This window comes from Amblyomma mixtum, chromosome 6 (genome assembly GCF_055824585.1).
Source record: "Amblyomma mixtum isolate Tamu chromosome 6, ASM5582458v1, whole genome shotgun sequence".
NCBI classification, from domain to species: Eukaryota; Metazoa; Arthropoda; class Arachnida; order Ixodida; family Ixodidae; genus Amblyomma; species Amblyomma mixtum.
In genome coordinates, this window is record NC_143017.1 from 96,001,349 (window position 1) to 96,011,502 (window position 10,154).

Consider the following 10,154-nt stretch of genomic DNA (forward strand, 5'->3'; position numbering starts at 1 on the left):
ACCAATGCACTAACAGTTCTTGATTGTCATGAAGGAAGCTTTGTGGACGGAGAAATAGACGGATATATGCTCGACTTGCTACACCAATGCCTGGTTCTCAAAGACGAGGGCCGCGCTAGTATTTCGCGAGGTTGTCACAGCTTTGAGAGCCGTTACGAGCGAGAGGAACGGGATGGTGTCCCACATTAGATGTAAGAAATTCCCGCTTGTGTTTATATCTACATTAAAGTTACCACCCACCTTGCCACCCTGGCAGGTGGCAATGTTTCTGGGACAAAGTTGTCAATACCAAAGCATGCAGCGCACATCTGTCACTACCAGCACGTAGCTTAAAGCACGATTGAGGTGTCCACTATTCCAAAAGGGCAGTTATGCGCCTTCCCTCTCGTTCAGGTGCCCACTGAGATGTGTGAGACAAATAGGCGCATTTCCTTTCCTCAAAAAAAAATACCGAAGACACTGGAAATTCTGAAGTGTGCTCGGCTAAAGCCTTGTGGTCAAGCCACTGCCGCTTCCCCGAATCGATTGGCGCGGAATCACTGGGCCGCTTCGGAGCCATGCGTCTCACTCACTCGACTGCAACGAGACGTCTGGCGATGGAGCGGCGGTGTAGCTGCCACCGCCGACGCACACGCGCTCGTTCTACCGCTACTGTGTGACGTCGCGGTTGCTATGCACAGCTGCCACCCCCACTGGCGCACCGGTTGCTAAGGAGGGGAGGAGATTGCGCATTTACCCTCTCCTTTCCATGCTCCCGCTCCATTGCTACAGGTGTCCACTGCTGGTTACAACGGACAACGGCGATGGAGACGGCAACGCGGCAGCAAAGCCGCGAAACGCAGAAACTGGCACCTGGGAGCTGCGCTCTAAAATGAAAACATACATTAGTTTGTGCAAATTTTCAAATTTTTGTCATTTTGTTTATTTACAACACAACTTTGAGTGCAAGAAATCACGTTCCGTGAACGTGCGGATGCTATCTGATTACCATGATTTTTTTGCAGCGATAAATTGCATTGCCGGCGTTCTTGGGTGAAGTAAACGGGAATATTACCATTCTAGTTCACTATACTACTCTAGCCGTTTTGTACGGGGTGCCAGAAAGAAACAAATTGGCTGTGGCTTAGCTAAGGTTAAGCCTGGATATCTCGAAGCGAAAAGCTGCGGCAAGGCGGAGGAGGAGCCGCGCGTGTAGTGGATACGATGATGTCTTAGAAGGTTCCTTTAGAGACATGTACTGTGGCGTGCATTCCTCTCGGGCGTACACCAAGATATGAGAGACAGGCATTTGCTTTCCTTAAAAGCAATTTTCATTTCATTTCATTTTCCTTAAGGCCCTTACGGCGCGGTTCGGGTATCCACCGAGATATGAGAGAAGCTCTTAGAAAGGCGTAATGTTATACCTAACGGGCTGAAAGTTACTCTTCTTATATGGCAGCGTAAGTTTAGGCTATTAGAAGCGTAACATTACACTATGTAGAAGAGCAGAAATGGTTAGTCTCTAAGAAACAGCGTAACCTTACCCCCAAAAAGGTGTCAACTCAGGGACAAGTAATTTACCCCCGAAAAAGACTAAGATTACACCTTAATTTTATAGTGGAGATTTGGTGCCTTGTGTCGGTATTAAGTACTCGAAAAAGTAGCATTTTATAACTACACGTAGTATACCAGCGGACAATGTTAACGACAGTGTAGTATGAAAGCTACTAAAGTTAGGATTCGAATCACCGTCCGCAGATAGTCATTTAGCAATGCTTTCCATTACACACCGGCCGTTGTTTTGTCGGATAAGTCTTAGTCTAGTTTTCCATCTGTTGCGTTCATTCTGTGAAGTATAGAAGTTGCGACCGCAGATAGGCGATTTCTCGTGAAGTGTACTTTATCTACGAGCAGCGAGGTGCCCCTGATATAGCGCGTCTTCATAGGTGCTGAGAATTGAAACGACTGGCAATTCCATATTTTTCTGAGTGTCGTGTAATTCTTTGGTCGTGCTCTCATAGTGCTCGTATTTCTTTCGTCATCCGCAGCTGCGGAGCAGTACGTAGTGCTATGCCTCACGTAGCTCCACAACCACTCAGCGGAGAAAAAAAGGCATATTTACAGTGCAGTTATAGTGCGGTACAAGTCCAAAGCGCAGCGGCGAATACCCTTCAAAGGAAGATGTCTAGCCAACGTCGTCGTCGGTTCTCAAGACACGTCGTCGCGGTTAATCCACTAGGGTGCAGTCGCAGGTGACTGGCAGCAGCCTTTGTGAAATTGGATCAACTGCGATCTGATGACAACCTCTCGACGCAGTTGGAAGAAGGTTCTACTATGTAGAACCTATGTATTATGTTCGCTGCACTCCTGATTTGTAGCCGAATGTAAACATATGAATTATTTGCACACACTAGGAAGCACTAGATGATCAACCGCTCTTTGTGACGATATTTAGCGCAAGAAATAGGAAAAAAAAACTGTCAAACGAAAAGGAAATTCAGCGAAACAGGCGCTTTGTTTTCTGTTTATTTTGTTTTCTTTGCTTGTTAGCCGCTGTTTGTCGTGTGTTTCATGAAACATCCAAGAGTTCACACGGAGCTCTCATGAAGCGATATGTGTTTGAAACCACAGACATCGGAATTGATCCGAGACATATCTGAGCTCATGTGTGCTCCAGTGGCACTTGTATCGGTTGGTGTGTGCTACATAGACAACACATTTAATGAAGGATAAGCATTTTCACGGGACACATTTGTGGCAAGTATGTGTTCATACGCAACATGTATGGCTTCGTACGAAAGAGAAATGCTACGGGTTAGAACTAGCATCTACCAAAGATAAATTTCTACGAACCACGTTTATGCCATAACTCCAGTTTAGCAGATATAAATACTTACGACTTACGATTTAATACTTGAAAGTTCTTTTGACAGTGTGGTAAAATCCTTGCGCAATGTCGGCAAAAGTCCAAGTTTAATATTTCCTTAAATTTTTGCTGCTGCACGGCACATCCCAAAAATGAACGCTATCGTCATAGAAAAAACAGCCTCACCCACACTTCCGAGGAGAAGATAACTATTGCGGGGCAAATTTATTTGCTTTGCGTGTGTGCAGATACAACTCTCGAGTACAACTCTCCTCAAGCACACTCTGTGCGGTTGGATTCAAGACGGGCAGCGATCTGGTCTTGCAATGTGTTAACATTGGGGGAAAGTACTGAAGTGAGTTATGAGACGTAAGGCACTAATCCGACTAGCGCCTTGTCTAGACAGTCGCCGAGACGCGACTCGCTAAGCGATGCACAAGCTGAATGTAAAAAAAAGGAGAAAAAAGAAATGATGGATGCAGAGGCGACTCTTATCAGCGGTGAAATCACGTGCGCGGTAACATATGCGACCTTCAACGCGCGCTCCCTCCGTGGAAGGACGACCACTCAGAGATGTCCGGCCCATGAGCATTTTGATCCAGTTATTTTTTTTCTCTTGCTTCAGCGGACGTTCACATTACCGTTGAGGTCAAGGCTGACACGTGTTTGTGCCACTTGAGACAAACTTCGAAGGGTTGTTGAGAAACTAACGATATTTGTTTTTCTTTCGTTTCGTTTCTGGGGGCTTAGAGGGTTTAGCCAGACGTTGAACGCTTTCCTTGTAGTCTACGTGCGTGACTAAGAAACTCGGAGGAAAGGTGGAGTAGCATCCGCCACACGGTGGTCAATGCATCAGGAAGGTTAGGCACACAGAGACTGATTCGCAGAACCTTTCTTTTCCTTCTCGCTGAAAGATGCTGTGTACGAGACCGGCATGGTGCGTCAAAAAATTCTGTATTTACGATGTGATGTGTATTACGAATGTCTGTAATTCTTTATGTTACTCAAAGCGGTTTTTGCGTGTCTCTATGTGCGTGCGGTTCCAACAAAATATGTGCACTCAATGCTAAACGCAGTGTACACTCATATTGATAATATTTTGCTAGATGCAGGTTTGAGAAAAAAAGTATTTGCGCTCGGCTAGTAACTTCATTTTTATGTAATGCCTAGAAGCATATGGCGCGGTGCATGCACCATCCGATAAGATAAATACCAGCTGACTGATAGCGAAGTCGCGCAGCTATATATTTCTTTTTATTTTCCGGGAAACGCATTCTGCAAAATTGTATCCATGAGACGAGAAATGTAAATTATGCGCTTAAGAAAAGGAAAACTTCCCGCGAGACTTTGCCCTCAGTCTTGTTATAGTGTTGTGACACGTCAAACCCACCGTAATTAAAATTGAGAAAAAGAAAACGTTGTTTACACAGCCCAGTGGTATATCATGAGTAGATGTTAGAAAATGCCAGTTCTACGAAGCCGAGATACTAACGCGAGGCCCTCAAAGCTACCGCGACTCAAAAAGTTGCGTAAATTTTCTTTTCCTGCTATTTTCTTATGATTACAAGGTAACACTTTAGTGTCTTTTGAAAGAAGCATTGAAGTATCTTAGTTATACCTACGGAATACATGTTCCTATAGTCAATTGCTCGTCATTAATGACATCTACGGTGAAGGGCCTTTCAGGGCTTTACCGCACTACATGTGGCGGTTCACTGCTGTCAGGATTTTGAAGAAGGCAACATTTCAGCCTAGAGGAAAGTTAAAACCAAGATCATTATGAAAACAACAGCGAGAACAACACGAGGACAACAGCAAAGAAGACAAAACCAGCGCTTAATCTCAATTAACGTTATTTGACTTGAAATGTAATTTACACGCAAGAACGTCTGAAAAATTGCGTGTAAGTAAAAGGAAGAAAGAGTATAGTCGCAGATAGGGAACAACAATCAATCCACTCAGCCCTCAGCTAGTGTTCAGGAATGCGAGCTTTTTATCTGTAAGAACTATTGTGACCTTCCTGGTGCACTTGCCCCGTTTTTTTTTTTTTGTGATATGTAATGATTCCATAACTTTCGGCGTGGTCTTATCCCTGTGTTCATACAATGCTGTTGCTGCGTTGAAAAAGGGCGTGAGACAGTGCTTCGCAATGTGAGACTCTGGGTCGTTGTTTACGACATTTTTGTTGTCTTCCCAAAGGCGCTTGTTCGGACATCGTCCAGTCTGCCCTACGTAAATGGCTCCGCACGATAAACTTATTCGATACACTACGCCTTCAATGCACCCAACGAACTGCTTCCCATGGCGTATAGTAAACACCTTTGCGTGCCCATCGGTTCGATTCTTCGAGCTTAAGATCCATCTTTGGACATATGCAGGCCAGTTTGGAGGGAGCGGATATGAAGACATCAACTTGAAACCGCTTCGCCACGTTCTTCAACCCATGCGAGAGGAGGTGTACATTGATAATGACGGCAAATTTACTACTGATATCCCTGTTGTGTTGTTGGCTGGTGTGGGAAAACCTGCTACTAATTACTTTAGCTAGCACACCCGAGATGCGCGCCAATAGTTGTTGCGGGTGGCCTACTTCCGTTAATCTGGCCACCTGGTGTTCAAGGCTAATGTTCATCACGTAGAAACATGATTTATTCGGGGAATTCTGCAGGCTCGACTTGGCTATGCAATTCTTAACTATTTTAGAGTGAAGCGGTTTAATTGACCTTGTGTTACAGTGCCAGCAGACATGGTTTTCTTCCACTTTCATCCGTATGCCTAAATATCGCACGAAATGTTCGTTGGTGGTCTCGAATGTAATTTCAGCCCTGAACCACATTTCGTCAACACTTTGGGATGTTAATTATCATAGAATTATAATTGGAACGATCTCCAAAAACTAGGTAATCACCAACATACCTGAATGTTTTATGGTGAAGCCCAACTAATACAAGTTCCAAGGATCTATCTACATAGCTCAGAAAAAAGTTCAGGGGGCACTTTGGCACACTAAACTGCTTCAAGGCGGAAGCCTTTCCTGGAGCACTGTTAGGCACTGACTGAGAGACTGTTTGTTATTGACTAGTGTTTTATTTGGCTGTATACTTTAACTGCGCATTAAAACTACACACTTTCAGAGGCGCGTTTGACTTCTCCCCTAGTGCGTCTCTTTATCTGCTTCTTCGACTTCGCTTGTATCCACGACTTCCTCAAAGTTTAGGTCGGGGGAGATTTCCGCAGATGGCTCATGCCCGGTGAATTCTTTATGTTTGATCGGGTCTACGTCTACTACCGCCTTGTGGTCACTGAAGTGGAGTGATATGTAGTCTAGATCTTTGACGCTGGGGTGGGTTCTGAAGACCAAATCCAAGCAGCTTCCGTACTTGGTGGTAGCTTTGTCCCGTGGAGTAGACAAGTGCAGACCCAGAGATTTCTGCATTCCATCTAGGAAGTCTTGATGCGTTCTGGCATCCTGGTTGTAGTCTCCTACCACTATCATTGGGCCAAACTTGAACCAGCTTGGTAGCACTCGTCCCATGAATTCATGGCCAGCCCGTTGAGATATGTGAGGTGACAAGTAGACGCACACCACGTTAAGTCCACTTTCGAGCTTGACACCGTACACTTCCCCCACATCAAAGTGCAAGTCGTCAAACTGTAGCGGTGTTAGGTTGCCGTCTGGGTGCGCGTAAATGGCAACTCCCGCTGCTTGGTTGGAAGCACGACTTGCTCCTGTAACGTAGTGAAAGCCTTTGATCTCAACTGGTGCCACCAAGGGATTCATCCATGTTTCAGTTAGACAGAGAACCTTGCACCGAGCCAAGACATGGTCATGTGCGACGTCTTGACCGTGTAGCGACAGTGAACGTAAATTCACACAAGCTAGTGGAAGCTGTGATGCTTCTATGATCGCATTGCACCGCTGGGTGATTGTAGTCAAGCGATGCTCGTTTAGACGCCTGAACTCGTCCATGAGGCTACGGTTTGGGTTGCTAGTCAAGCCGTGGCGGAACTTGGCCGTGCTCGTCGGCAAATTTGTTTTTGAGGAAAAGAAATGAATCTGTCTCGCATATATCGGTGACACCTGAACTTCACCGGAAGAAGGGAGGGGCATGAGAGTGAACGAAGACACCGTATTCAGTACACGCGCCTTTGAAAATGGTTTTTTGAGGAAAGGAAATGTATCTGTCTCTCATATCTCGGTGTACACCTAAACCTCGCAGTAACGGGAAGGGAGGAAGATGGGAGTGAACGAAGACACCGTAGTCACTAGACGCGCCTTTGTTCATTCCAAATCATCGAGCTGGCATGGTGAAGTGGTAGCGTGCCCGTCTCGCACTCCGGAGACCGGGGTTTGATTATCAAGCTCGGAAAATTTCCTATTCTGTTTTATTTGTTTATCTGGTCTGACTAGAAAGAATAATTGGTTAAGTAAGTCCCACTAACTTGGAGCATCACTATACGATCCCTTTAATTGGTTGCATGGTTAGTAGCCAAAGTGCAATTGGCCCCCTTTGAAATTCGCGCACTGTGACGTCACGACCGTTTCGACCAACTGAAAAGCGTGACATTTTCTGTCGACAACTTCTGCTTACAACGATGAGGCATTAAAGGCTTCCGCCTTAAAATTCACTCGGTGTCCGGGCCGCGTGTTCGCCAAATGCAGCCGGTACAGCCAGCGATGACAGCGCCGCCCACCGGCAGGTAGCAGCCACCATTAAGGCTCGTTATAAATATTCATTCAGAACGACGGCTTGACATCTCCGCTATGGCGCAGTGGATTAGAGGCACGTGTTGCGTATGGAAGGTCGGCCGTTCGACTCCGCTCTCCATACTGTAATTTTATTGTTTTATTTTTAATTTCATTTCTTAATTTTTTTCCCTTTTAGGTCGCAAATCGTGATGCTTAGTGGCATATAACGCCGTTTAAGCATTATTTAGGCAATAATTATCCCTTTTAGGTAAGCCGTTGTGACAATCTTCAGTCACCGTGATCAATTCACCGTGGTTTCAAGCCTTGTGGCTGTACAGGCTGCAGTTGGCGAATACGCGTCCGGGCCACGCATGAGCCCATGCAAACTCCCGCTTTCTGGGTATACAGTTTTCCTCATCAGCCAATATAGGTGGAACGTAGATAAAGAAGAGGTGGAGTTGGCGAAAACCGCCTAAGGTGATCTCACATCTGTCTATGAAGGCGTACTCGTCATTATCCTTCGTCATGCAGTTGCGCACACATTGCAAAAGACCATCCTGGGGCAGTGAATAATAGAGGTCTTCCACGTCTGTGCTGCAATCGTTGCATGTGGTGGGGTTCGTATCTTTGAAAAATTTGACAAGGGTATCCCAATTCGGTATGACCATAGGGTCGTCGATCCGAAGACTTTAAAGGGGATGCTGTAGGAATTTCGAGACGCTGTGTTGTCATGCACCTTTTTCTGAGGCAATAGCGTGGAACGGGACGTGCTCCTTATTCGTTTTGGCGGCGAAGAAAATTTCAAGGTGAAGGGCGGTGGCGCTGTTGACTTCTGCCCGCAACTGGACGATGACAGACTGGACGATGTCTGAACATGCGCCTTCGGGAACACAACAAAAATGTCGAAAACAACGACCCAAAGTTTCACATTGTGAAGCACTGTCTCAGGCCCTTTTTCAACGCAGGAATAGCATTGTATGAACACAGAGATAAGACCAGGCGTGAAGTTATGGAATCATTCTATATCGAAAAAAAACCGGGGCAAGTGCATCAGCAAGGCTACTATAGTTCTTACAGATAAAGAGCTCGCATTCCTGTACCCAAGCTGAGGGCTCAGTGGATTGCTTGTTGTTTGCTCATCATCATTATCATGAGCCTGACTACGCTCACTGCAGGGCAAAGGCCTCACCCATGTCTCTCCAATCAACCCTGTCCTTTGCCAGTTGCGGCCGCCGTATCCCCGCAAACTTCTTGATCTCATCAGCCCACCTAATTTTCTGCTGCCCCCTGCTACGCTTGCCTTCTCTTGGAATCCACTCCGTTACACTTAAGGACCAGCGGTTACCTCACCTTCGCATTACATGCCCTATACAAGCCCATTTCTTACTCTTTATTTCGACTACGATGTCACTAAACCGCTTTTGTTCCCTCACCCAGTCCGCACGCTTTTGATCTCTTAACTTCGCACCGATCAATTTTCTTTGTATAGCTCCCTGCGTTGTCCTTAACTTATGCTGAACCGTCTTTGTTAGCCTCCACGTTTCTGGCCCATAGGGGAGTACCGGTAAGATACAGCAGTTCTATAGTTTTGTCTTGAGGGATTTTGGTAAACTGCCATTCATGATCTGAGAGAACCTGCCATATGCGCTCCACACCATTCTTATTCTACTTATTTCCCTCTCATGATCCGGATCAGCGGTCACTACCTGCCCCCTTGCTTCTTTCAGCACCCCGCTACCAATTGCGAACTGCTGTTCTCTTGCTACACTGTTGAACATTACTTTGGTTTTCTGCATGTTAATTTTTAGCCCCACCGTTCTGCTCGGCCTGTCTAACTCATTGATCACGCTTTGCAGTTGATGTGCTGAGTGACTTAGCCGTGACTTAGTAATGACTCACTGAGTGGCTTAATTGTTTTCTGTGACCATACTCTTTCTTGCTTTTACTTACACGCAATTTTTACAGGCGCTCATGCGCATAAATTGCATTTCAAGTCAAATAAAGTTGGTTGAGAGTGAACGCTCGTTTTGTCGTTTTCACTGTTGTCCCCGTTTTCTTCGCCTTGTTGTTTTCATAGTGAACCGGTACCAACTCACCCGTCTTTTAAAACCAGGAACTGAAAGAACAGGTCACAGTTTGTGTTAGCTCAGTTTATCTAACACTTCATTTCAGAATAAACCTCGTTTTGTTCACGTGCTTTTTTTTAAGTGTTAGCAAATATTTCACAAGCTATCTCTACTTCTTACGAATGTAACCTGTAGTTGAGCCATGCACGCTTTTCTGACGGGCTGCTTATTCCATTTGGCTCAGTGGTTTGTTTTTTTAATCGGGAGCATAGCACCATTCGTAGCTTGTGAAACACACGGGGGCATAGCATCAGCATTGTTAGCAAGAACAAATGCCGATGCCAACAAATGACGACAAAACGACCGCCTTTGACGTAGAGCGTGCATCTGCGATGCGTCCCGACAGTTTCTAGGTCACCTCGCCCGTGACCGGAGTGGGCGAGGAAGCATGCGGCCGCGCAGTGCAGGCAGCCACTCTCCCGTTTTGAGGTTAAAGATGGCAAGGAGGAAATCCGCTGTCGCCCCCCGAGCTCACGCGAACAAACTATGGGAG